At 44.7% G+C, this 12,672-nt stretch overlaps 1 protein-coding gene across 1 annotated transcript in view; it reads right to left on the bottom strand.

Annotated features, from left to right (window-relative positions):
- LOC119976764 (spindle pole body component 110-like) overlaps positions 1 to 12,672 on the bottom strand; it is a 546,263-nt gene that overhangs the window by 285,380 nt on the left and 248,211 nt on the right. The window lies entirely within an intron of this gene.

Here is a 12,672-nt window from a genome sequence, read left to right as displayed (position 1 = left end):
TCTAGGTTGTTCAGTTCCTGCCTAATATTGCTTCAATTAGCACATTCACCCGAGGATCACTCTCATCCTTGTCCACCAGCACGTTAAAACTTACTTCGCTGTGCCCGAAATGCTCACCAACTGTAACTTATACCAGCTGGCCGGGCTCATTCCCCAGTACAGCACCTTCCCCAGTTGGACTGTCTACATATTGTTTTAAGAAGGCTTCATAAAGTCCTCCTAAATGCTCCTTACAAACTCTGCCCCGTCTAAGCTCCTAGCACTAAATGACTCCGAGTCAATATTCGGGAAGTTTAAGTCTTCCATCACAACATCCCTGTTGTTTTTACTCGTTTCCAAAAACTGCCTACCGTTCTGCTCCTTTATCTCCCGCTGGCTGTTCGAAGGCCTGTCGTAAACCCGCAACATTGTGACTGCATCCTTCTTATTCCTGATCTCTACCCATACAGCCTCGTTGCCCTCTCAGGTGTCCTCCCGCAGTACAGCTGTGATATTCTCCCAAACGAGTCGGGCAACTTCGCCACCCCTTTTACATCCCACTCTATGCGGACTGAAATATGCTAATCCTGAAACGTTTAGCTGCCAATACTGTCCTTCCCTTAACCAGGGCTCTGTGATTGCAACAACATCATAGTTCGAGTACTAATCCAAACTCTAAGTTCATCTGTCTTACACTTAATACTTCTTGCATTACATCGTAAGCACTTCAGGCCACCAGACCCACTGTTTTCAGCAACATCTCCCTCTGTGCTCTTCCTCAGAGCCATACTGGTCCAATTCCCTATTTCTCCCTCAATGCTTTCATCTTTCTGAGCTATTGCTCCGGTACCCACCCCCCTGCCATACTAGGTTTTTCTGTCCTCCCCCATAACTGGCATACCCAGTCCATCGAGGAATCGTTCCATCCCCCATTCCGCTGCTGGATGTTCCGACAAGTACCGTCTTTGGTCAAAGGCCTAAAAGGTTTTGTTCACACTACCTGGATGTTCTCCTTCTGTGTCTCTGTTGTCTCTGTTGTCTCTGATTTGTGCAATCTATCCAGTGGCTGTCTGCTTGCTCAGCTGGTGCGCCAGCAGGTGGCTGGCTTTATCTCCGTGTTCGTATCGGCTCCCCTCTGCCTGGAGGAGTTGGTGTACCGCTTTCCTCGGAGAGAGAAGGTCAACGTACATTCCTCTCCTCCAGGAGCTGTATGGTCGGGGCCACGGAACAATTACGGTCTACCTCCAGTATGGGGTCGTCCAACTGCAGCCTTGCCGTCCTTTTCTCCCTGTCTCTTCATGCTTGGGAACTGATAGTTTCCCGTCTAATCACTGCCGTTAACGCCTTCCAGAACGTGGAGAGTGAACCCTCCCCGTTTTGGTTGTTCTTTATACACTCCACTACTCTGTTACAGTCACTACTCTGGACGGGTTACATGCACACGAATGACCCTCTGATCATCGGGGTTACTCGCTGTCCTGCCATTTATCATGTAGTTCCTTAATTTGTTTGTCTTGCACAAGTGCGTCACCTCACACGTTTCCAGAATTAATTCCATTTGACACTGCGCAGCCCATATGGTCAGGCCCATTATAGCCCACTGGAACCTAATGCCATTCTCCTCACGACCTACCACCCCAACAATTTTCAATCCATCCCCAAACTTACTGACCAATCCTTGTACATTCATATCTCAGTCATTCATATGAAGCAAATACAGCAAGGGCTCAAAAACCGATACCTGTGGGACATAAGCCTACAATCAAAAAACACCCGTCGACGATCACCCTCTTCCTCCTGCCATGCAGCCAATTCCGGATATAATTTTCCCTGGAACCCAGGGGTTCTTATCTTGCATTCAGTCTCCAATGTGGGACCTTATCAAAATGCTTGCTGAACTCCAAGCAGAGTACGTCAAAAGCATTTTCCTCATGCACACACCTGGTGACTGTCAAGTTCTGCAGACTGGCCGAAGTGACTGAGGAACTACAGAACATGTTGTTTGAAATAATTTATTATAGAACAATTGTTTGGTTAGTGAACTCGGATAGATAAAGTAATAAACAAGTAACACTAACAACTATTGTGGAACTACTGCAAATACGACTATCTGCCAGCACGCCAAACACCCAACTTCCTGATCACATGGTGACGTGTTGTGTTTACAATACCATCTAGTGGTCGGAGGTTGTTTACAACATTATGTACAAACGTATATTGTGAATATCATCACATCCCGTTCCTTTGCAAACGAAAATTAGTCACAATCTTTAAATGTCTTTTTGCATTTCATCGTGATATCCATAACTATATGTAATTACAGATATATTTTATTTTGCTTCACAGTCTGTTACAGGTTCGGTCTTTCTGGCTTGCACCTTTTTCTTGTGGATCTTGTGTATGCTGAACTGGCACCGGGTCTTCTTGCGTTTTTAAATTTGTCTTTTGCGTTTGTTGTTCTTCATATGTTGACTTATCATCCTCTTGTGTTGGTTCGTATGGACTCAAATGTTCTTCTGGTGGTTGCATCACATATGTTTGCCATACTTTGAGAAAAGCTCTTCTATTCCATCAGAAAATAACAGCTTCTTCTGTCAGAACGAGATATGAGTTTGTACTTGCTGGTCTCAGTACCTTTGCCAGTTTCGACCTACTGTGGCCTTTGCAATCTTCTGCTCTCAACGTATCCTTCGGCTGCAGAGAATGAAGCCTTTTGGCAGACCTATCATAAGACCCGATCGGTCACATTTTCTGGGATGTCTATTTTTTCACTAACGAGTGCTTCACCGGCTCATTCGGGAAACGAGGTAGAATCCTGCGTCGTTCCACATTCATTCACGTTTGAACAGACGTCAGGAAATTGAAAAGTGCTGCAGAATGATCACTGATGAGCGGAAGATACATATCCAAACGACTGTCGAGTGCTTCCATTCAGACTTGTTTGACTATGTGGCTCCCTTTTCTGCCTTGCCAATCGACTGAGGGTAATGCGGCCTTGAAGTAACATGCCACAGAAATTCCGTCCATTCATAGCAGTCAAATCAAGGACATTATTGCTAATGCCCACATCTGAAATGGTGTCTCGCACAAAAAAATATTTCCACATTCTTGATGAAACATCTTGCTCTTGAATGCAACAACTCGGCTAAATCCGGATAATTCAATAAATAGTCTATGACCATACCTAAGACTTTTCACAATATAGAATAATGATCTGAAAGATGGAACTGAAGGCTTGTTGCTAGGTTTCCAGATGATACAAATGTCTGCAGAGGAACCGGTAGTATTGAGGAAACAAGGGGCCTGCAGAAGGATTTGGACAGGCTAGGAGAGTGGGCAATGAAGTGGCATATAAAATACAATGTGGAAAAGTATGAGGTTATGCACTTTGGAAGGAGACATTTTGGCTAGACGATTTTCCAAATGGGGAAATGTATAGGAAATCATGAACACAAGCGAGTGCTTGTTCACGATTCTATTCAGGTTAACGTGCAGGTTTATTCGGCAGTTAGGAAGGCAAATGCAATGTTATGGCATTCATGCCAATAGTGGAAGAATACAATGCCAGGGATGTTCTTCCGAGACTGTACAAAGATCTGATCAGAGCCGATTTGGAGTATTGTGAGCAGCCCAGTATCTGAGGAAAGACGTGCTCGGGTTGCAAAGGGTCTAGGGGTGGTTCATAACAGTGATCCCTGTAATAAACTGCTTGTCATATGAGGAACGTTTGAGGGCTCTCGGTCTGTCCTCGTTGGAGTTTGGAAGGATGAGTGGGGATCTTATGGAAACTTATAGGTTACTACAAGTCCTGGATTGAATGGACGTGGAGAGGATGTTTCCATTTGTATGACAAACTGGAACCAGAGGACACTATCTCAGACTAAAGGGACGAACCTTTAAAACTGATGTGGAGATGCCTGCGTTGGCCTGGGGTGAGCATAGTAAGAAGACTTACAACGCCAGGTTAAAGACCAACATGCTTGTTGCGAACACTAGCTTTCAGAGCACTGCTCCTTCACCTGAGGAAGGAGCAGCGAACCGAAAACTAATGTTTGAAACAAACATGTTTGACTTTAACCAGGTGTTGTAAGACTTCTTACTTTAAAATTGAAATGAGGAGGAATGTCTTCAGCCAGAGCGTGGTGAATCTGTGGAACTTTTTGCTGCAGGAGGCTGTGGAGGCCAAATCACTGAGTATATTTAAGACACAGGTGGACATGTTCTTGCTGAAAAGGGGGAAAAGGGTTATGGGGAGAACGCAGGAGGATGGGGATGAGAAAAATATCAGCCATGATTGAATGGCGGAGCAGATGCAATGGGCCCAGTGGTCTAATTCGGCTTCTATGTCTTATGGTGCTATTGTATAAAGTACTCCTTTTCATTGAAATGGAAACAGTCCATGCCAACCTCCTGGAACTGAATAGTCACGGTCTCGCCCATCTTTACAGGTTCCTTGTTCTTCTTACGCTGAGATAGTTGGCATGTTTGACAGTTCTCCACCATCAGCTCAATGCCTCGGTTGATTCCAGATCAATTTACTGCCTCCCTGGTTCTCTTCTTGCACGTTTCCATCACGAAGTGCCTTTCATACACGTTGTCAAGGTCAGTGACCCCAAAATCTGTGGAATAACAATCCGCTGATTTAGCAGTGTATGTCCATTAACGTCCCTTAATTCTGCTCGAACATTGTAGAACTTCGCATATGATCCTTTGACCATCTTTCATGGAGGTAATTTATCACTTTCTCCAACATTGGGTCCTTGTTAGTTTCTTCCCTAACGTTCTTTGACTTGTTGCCAACGACTGGCAGTGACTATGTCATCATGTCTACATGGACCTGTACGTCTCATCCAACTGAGGTAGTTCCTCAGTGCCGGTAGCTCTGGAATGCGTGTCAGGCAGGAAACGATGTTTAAACATTGTATGCACCAATTTGATATCATACTGCCTGCAAATTCATAAACAGTCGTTGCTCAGTGACATCTCACTAAGATTCTGTTTTATGATGGCGACCACTGGCCTGTGGTTAGTCTCCACAATGAAGGTTGGAAGTCCATACACAAAATCATGCAACTTCGTTCGCCCATTAATACGCCAAAGACACTCTATTTAAATTTGTGTGTATCGTCGGTCAGTGTCAGACATCGGCGTTGACGCACAGTCAACCGGAAGGTAGTCTCCTTCTAGATTGTGCTGGAGCAATACCGCACCTGAGCCATTCTGTGATTTATCGGTTGATATTTTAATGCTCTTGCTGGCTCAAAAACCGTGAGCACGAGCGCTGTCTGCAGCGAAATCTGCAGTGCCTGCCACTCTTGTCCGTGCTTTCTGGACCACTGGGAAGCTGCATTCTTCTTAATGGGATCCCTCAGATGTGAAACTTGGCTGGCAAATGGGGAGCACAGTAGCACAGTGGTTAGTTCAGTTGTTTCACAGCTCCAGGGTCCTAGGTTCAATTCCCGGCTTGGGTAAGTGTGCTTGATGGACCACTGGAATGCTGCATCCTTCTTAATGGTGTTCCTCGGATATGCAATTTGGCTGTCACGTTGGGGGCGGCAGAGTGGCGTAGTGGTTAGTTCAGTTGCTTTACTGCCCCATTGTCCCAGGTTCGATTCGCGGCCTGGGTCACTGCGCTTGATGGACCACTGGAATGCTGCATCCTTCTTAATGGTATCCCTCAGATATGCAATTTTGCTGTCACGTTGGGGGCGGCACAGAAGCACAGTGGTTAGTTCAGTTGCTTCACTTCTCCAGGGTCCCAGGTTCGATTCCCGGCTTGGCTCACTATCTGTGTGTAGTCTGCACATTCTCTCAGTGTCTGCGTGTGTTTCCTCTCGGTGCTGCAGTTTTCTCCCACTTCCAAAGACGTGCAATGCAAAATTGTCCTTAGTGTCCAAAAAGGATAGGTGGGTGGGGTTACGGGGATGGGGTGTAGCCGGGCACATAAGAACATAAGAACTAGGAGCAGGAGTAGGCCATCTGGCCCCTCGAGCCTGCTCCGCCATTCAATTAGATCATGGCTGATCTTTTGTGGACTCAGCTCCACTTTTCGGCACGAAACCCATAACCCTTGGTCCCTTTATTCTTCAAAAAACTATCTATCTTTCTCGTAAAAACATTTAATGACGGAGCCTCAACTGCTTCACTGGGCAAGGAATTCAATAGATTCACAACCCTTTGGGTGAAGAAGTTCCTCCTAAACTCAGTCCAAAATCTACTTCCCCTCATTTTGAGGCTATGCCCCCTAGTTCTGCTTTCACCCGCCAGTGGAAACAACCTGTTCGCATGTATCCTATCTATTCCCTTCATAATTTTATATGTTTCTATAAGATCCCACGCATCCATCTAAATTCCAACAAGTACGGTCCCAGCCTACTCAACCTCTCATCGTAATCCAACCCCTTCAGATCTGGGATTAACTTTGTTAATCTCCTCTGCACACCCTCCAGTGCCAGTACGTCCTTTCTCAAGTAGCGAGACCAAAACTGAACACAATACTCCAGGTATGGCCTCAGTAACACCTTATACTATTGCAGCATAACCTCCTTAGTCTTAAACTCCATCCCTCTAGCAATGAAGGGCAAAATTCAATTTGCCTTCTGAATTGTGTGGAGTCTGCACGTCCTCCCCCTGTGTGCGTTGGTTTCCTCCGGGTGCTCCGGTTTCCTCCCACAGTCCAAAGATGTGCGGGTTAGGTGGATTGGCCATGCTAAATTGCCCGGAGTGACCTAATAAATGTAAGGTTAAGGGGGGGGGGGGGGGTTGTTGGGTTACAGGTATAGGGTGGATACGTGGGTTTGAGTAGGGTGATCATGGCTTGACACAACATTGAGGGCCGAAGGGCCTGTTCTGTGCTGTACTGTTCTATGTTCTATGTTCTATGTTCTAATTGTCGCACCTGTAAACCATCGTTCTGTGATTCATGCACTAGCACACCCAGGTCTCTTTGCACAGCAGCATTCTTTAATATTTTATCATTTAAATCATAATCCCGTTTGCTGTTATTCCTACCAAAATGGATAAAATCACATTTGTCAACATTGTATTCCATCTGCCAGACCCTAGCCCAGTGACAACCTGTCCAAATCCCTCTACAGACTTCCAGTATCCTCTGCACTTATCGTTTTACGACTTATCTTAGTGTCATCTGCAAACTTGGACACATTGCCCTTGGTCCCCAACTCTAAATCATCTACGTAAATTGTGAACAATTGTGGGCCCAAAACGGATCCCTGAGGGACACCACTAGCCACTGATTGCCAACCAGAGAAACACCCATTAATCCCCACTCTTTGCTTTCTATTAATTAACCAATTAGGTTGTTCTTTCCAAGTACAGACTTCATGGACCAAATGACCGCCTTCTGCACGGTACATTCTTTAAATTCTATGAAACTTGCACTCAGAGTTCATTATACCTAGCATTATTTAGGTACCTTTACATCTGCAGGGCGTGGCATCTGTAGAATCGCCCTTATCTTGTCTTTATCAGGCTGAACCGCTTGTGCGGACTGCGTGTCCACAGGAAAGTGATACTATGCACACCGACTTCACATGTTTCCCGGCTTAATTTCAGAGCAGTTTACCCTTATACTTTCGGCACGTAGCACTCGCTTATCAAGTTCTTTCTGATCCTACCCCCAAATAATAATGTTATCCACAAACAAACGGACCCCATGATTCCTTCAATTATATGCCGCATGTCACAACGAAAGAACTCTGAAACCGAGATGATGCCACATAGCATTCGTAAAAATACTCCCGAAGGGTGTGTTGAATGTGCACATTTTTGTGCTTTCTTTATATTGCGTTAATTTCCAGAAGCCTTGCGACACGTCCAATTTGCTGAAACAGGTAGCTTCTGCCGTTTCACGCGTTATATCTTACCTTTTTGGTATGGGATAGTGTTGTCTCTTAATATTCAGATTCAAGTCGTTCGGATCCATGCAGATTATTTGGTCCCCATGACATTTCTTTGCACATGGAATTTACTGAGTTGCTCGGGGAGTCAATACGATTAATGACACCTGAGGCAGGTATTCTCTCTAGCTGCCTTTAGTTTATCCCTTAATGGTGCCGTCACAAGACTCGGAGCATGCATCACAGGCTTTACGGCTTACTTCTATTGAATTTTGTACGTGTATGGTGACATACCAAAACCTAGGAAAATTTCAGGGAAATCATTCGAAATGGAGTCTCCTGCGGGATGAGAGCCTGTCACAACATTTCCTGCACTGCAGACTCATCGAAAGAGCTGTCGCTCCTTGCATGCCTGAACTCCTTTTAAAGAATCATGGTCTGCCCCACCACATAATATTTTGGCTTTAACGTTTTGCTTTTTTCTTCGATGTCCTCATAACGACGATATCAGGGCACACCAATCCATGGGCGGGCCTGTGCCGTGGGGGCACTCTTTCCCTCTTTCCCTCCGCATCGGCCGTTGTGGTCCTCCACGATGGCCTATGCGGAGACAAATCCTCCCACGCATGCGCCGGGGTGACACCAGCACACGTTGGCGTTCCAGCGCAGGCGCCTAGTCGCGCCAGCCGGTGGAGGCCTTTCGGCGCCAGTTGGCATGGCACCAAGCCCCTTCCTCGCCGGCCGGCGGGGAAGGGGTTTGGCGCCACGCCATCCACGGAGGATTCCACACCATTGGGGTGGTCCGACGCCTGACTGGTTCACGCCATTCCTTCCCGCCGTAGTTGCTCGCCCCGCCGATTATGGCAGAATCCCGCCTGTAACGTGTGTTACTGTCCAATTTCATTGGATGTACCCTATGAGGAAAGGTTGAAGGAGCTCGGGCTTTTCTCTTTTTGAGCGGAGGAGGATGAGAGGAGACTTAATAGAGGTTTATAAGATGATGAGGGGGATAGATAGAGTGGACGTTCAGAAACTATTTTCTCAGATGGATGTCGCTGTTACAAGGGGACATAACTATAAGGTTCAGGGTGGGAGATATCGGAGCGATGTCCGAGGTAGGTTCTTTACTCATAGAGTGGTTAGGGTGTCGAACGGACTGCCTGCCGTGATAGTGGAGTCGGACACTTTCGGAACTTTCAAGCGGATATTGGATAGGCACATGGAGCACACCAGAATGACGGGGAGTGGGATAGCTTGATCTTGGTTTCGGACAATGCTAGGCACAACATAGAGGGCAGAAGGGTCTATTCTGTGCTGTACTGTTCTATGTTCTGTATTTTGTTGCCATTATAATCTCTAAATAATACCGTTCTGTGACAATATTTGGCGAAATTAACAGCAGTTTTATATCAGACAGTTTCATGAGGTTGGCGCTCGCACCAGTATTAAGCTTCATTGTTATTATTGTGCTATTTATTTTTAATGGCACCGTCCATTTATCTTTATAAATATCTGCCTTCATTTAACTATGGCTGCAGTTTGGTACATATATACATCTGTTTGACATAACTTGAGTCTCCTTGCCTTTGCTGGAGATGATGTAGGTGGAAAATATGTTCTCCCGACACACCTTATCAGTGCCTGTGACACTCTTTGCTTGTTCAGGCCTTTTTCTTGCATGACATTCAGTTGAAAAATGATTCCTGACACTACTCCTGGCACGTGCTTTTCCATAAGCATGGCATTGTCGTGGCATATGCAATTTGCTGTATTGTGGACAAAAATGGTGGATCGGGTCTGCCACTCAAAATTGCCAAGGCACTGGGAGCACATTTCATATTTAGCTGCGCCACCACACTAATGGTGTCTGCCGTCTCTTCTGCCTTCATATCGAGACTCAACCACATTACACATTTCAAGTTCCAGGTCTGTTTCCCGGAGTATCCGTTCACACAATTTATTATAAGAGGTTACAAAAACTATCTGGTCTGGTATCATTGACGACTGGAGTGTGCTCATGTTGCACGACTAACCTTTCAATCGTAATTAGTGAGGAAGCTATCAAATGGCTCCCCCGCGTTCTGGGTGTGAATAGAGAATATATTGCACTCGAACATTTCATTTTTTCAAGCATTTCTGATCGAATTGTTTGACCAATCCTTCGAAGCTTTTTCTGTCAGCCTCGTTTTTAAATTCAGAAGTCTTGAATGTCTCAATTGCTTGAGGACCCTCTATAGTGAGCAACAACACATTACTGCTCTCGTCAGCTGTGTCTGCAGACCAAAGAGCTGCAAAATAAAGTTTAAACTACTGTTTAAATACCCTCCTATTTTCGACAGCATCACCAGCAAACCGAAGATATTGAGATGCCTTGGTACCTTTCATTCTACGTTTCGAAGTTTTATCGCGTGTTGAGCACACGATGCCAGTAGCTTGGAAGGTAAGTTAATTGGTGCGTTTGTTTTCATATGCAGCCGAGTTATCTTCAGTGGATCGGATTATTTTTTTTTGTACAGCCTTTGTTCTTGTTAAATCATCACTTCTGGTACGAGGGCCTGGTCTGTGGACTGACTGGAGTGAATGAGGGACGTCAGAACATGTAGTTTAAAATTATTTATGGTAGAACAGCTGCGTGGTAAGATATCTGGGATAAATGAAATAATAAACAACTAATGCTAAGCACTGTTATGGAACTACCGCGAATACGTTTATCTCGCAGCACAATCAACATCGAATTCCCAGTTCATATGGTGACGTGATGGATTTACAATGCCACCTCGTGGCGGATGGTTTTGCATAACATTCTGCACAAACATACATTGTGCAAAATATCACAGTCACTCCTTGGAAACAAACTATTAATTTGGTGGCACATGACGTCCTCTTAACAAACCATGCTTACTGTTCCTGATTAATCCCCATCTCTCCAAATACAGATTAATTATGTCTCTCAACATTACATCCAATGGCTTCTCCACCACGAACGTTAGATTCATCGATCTGCAGTTTCCTGGTCTATCCCTTCCTCCCTTCTTCAATAATCGCACCAGTTCGGCTATCCGACAGTTCACCTTTGATGCGTGATAAATTGAAAATTAATGTCCCTGCACCTGTTACTTCCGCCCTTGTATCCTTCAACATCCTGGGATACATATTATCTGGCCCTGGATATTTCTCTACTTGTAAACCTGACAGACCACTCAGGACGTCCTCGCGTTCTATGTCATACAGTCATAGATGTTCACAACGTGGAAACAGGTCCTTTGGACTAGCCTGTCCATGCATGTCAATTTCTTTAATTTTATTACAGTCCTTCTCCCTTATTTCTACACTCACACTTCCCACTCAGCAGTGAATAACGACACAAAGTATGCATCTAGAACCCTGCTGACATCCTTCAGATACACACCCGAAGTACCAATGTGGCCTTTATGTGCCCTGTTATTGCCCTATTTATTCTTTTACCATTAATGCATGTGTAAAACAGGTGTGAATATTCCTTTATTTTGAAACCAAAGAGAAAATGCTGGAAAACCTCAGCAGGTCGCGCAGCATCTGTCGGGAGAGAAAAGATCTAACGTTTTGAGTCCAGGTGAGCCTTTTGTCAAAGCCTTGGACGAGTGAGGAATTGAAAAGGATTCAGCTTCGACAAAGCTTTGACAAAGCATCATCTGGACTCTAAATGTGAGCTCGTTTCTCTCCTTACAGATGCTGTCAGATCTGTCGAGATTTTCCAGCATTTTCACTTTATTTTCAGATTCCAGCATCCGCAGTAATTTCCATTTATTTTATTCTTTACTTTACCTGCCAGTGTTCTTTCATGTCCCCTTTTTGCTCTCCTAATTTCCTTTTTAGCTTTCCTCTTGCACATTCTATACATCTTTAGTGCTCCTGTTGTTTCCGGCCCACGATATATGTCACAAGCTTCCCTTATCCTTTCATCCTATGTGGTATATTCTTCGATATTCCAGATTCCGTGGTTTTGTTGGCCCACACTTATTCTTCAATGGGACACATTCACTCTTTGTCTCCATTTTGAATGTGTCCGACTGTTCTGCCGCAGTTGTTCATAAAAGTGTCTGCTTCCAGTCCACTCACATCTGATCTCATGAAAATCGGCCAACCCCCAGTTTCAAACATTGATCCCAGGCCCATTCTTGTCCTTTTCGATAACAATTTGGAACCTATCATAATATTGATCACTGTATGGAAAATACTGCCTCACGAATACTTTAAGGACTTGCCTAGCTTGTTTACCGAAACGTAAGTCCAGGACCGCCCCTCTCTTGAAAGTCCTTCTACTTACTGGCTTGAAAGTTTTTCTCTTGCATTTTACGAATTCCACTCTCTTTTTCAGCATCGCACACTATGGTTTTCCTTTTACTCTTTCTAAGTTATACACATATGACTTCAGTTGAAGAGCCTTCAAAGATGTCGTGCCTCCTTTCTGCTTCTCTTGATTGACTGATCAAACTTGAGACACCTCCTCCGATATTAGCTACTTCCCTATCCGGCCTGAATAACCTGTATCCTAGAATATATAGCTACCGAATCTGCCCCTTATCTTAACCATGTCTCAGTAACAGTAATGATATTATACCACCATGTTTTAATTTCTGCCCACCATATATCTGTTTTGTTCAAACGACAGGTTACATTAAAATAAATATCATCCAATTTTGCCAACCCCCCTTATGACTTACCGGGCCTATATATTCTATGTCTTCCTATCTAATGTGATGTCCCTTCTTACTTTAGCTGTGTATATTTCCCGACGTAAACTTCTCTCAGGATCCCAGGCCTGTCAAGTTAGCTTAAAACTCCCGTAACAGCA

Source organism: Scyliorhinus canicula, chromosome 13, assembly GCF_902713615.1.
Source record: "Scyliorhinus canicula chromosome 13, sScyCan1.1, whole genome shotgun sequence".
Taxonomy (NCBI): domain Eukaryota; kingdom Metazoa; phylum Chordata; class Chondrichthyes; order Carcharhiniformes; family Scyliorhinidae; genus Scyliorhinus; species Scyliorhinus canicula.
The sequence above is the reverse complement of the archived record's forward strand: the minus strand, read 5'-3'. Positions and strand labels throughout refer to the sequence as shown.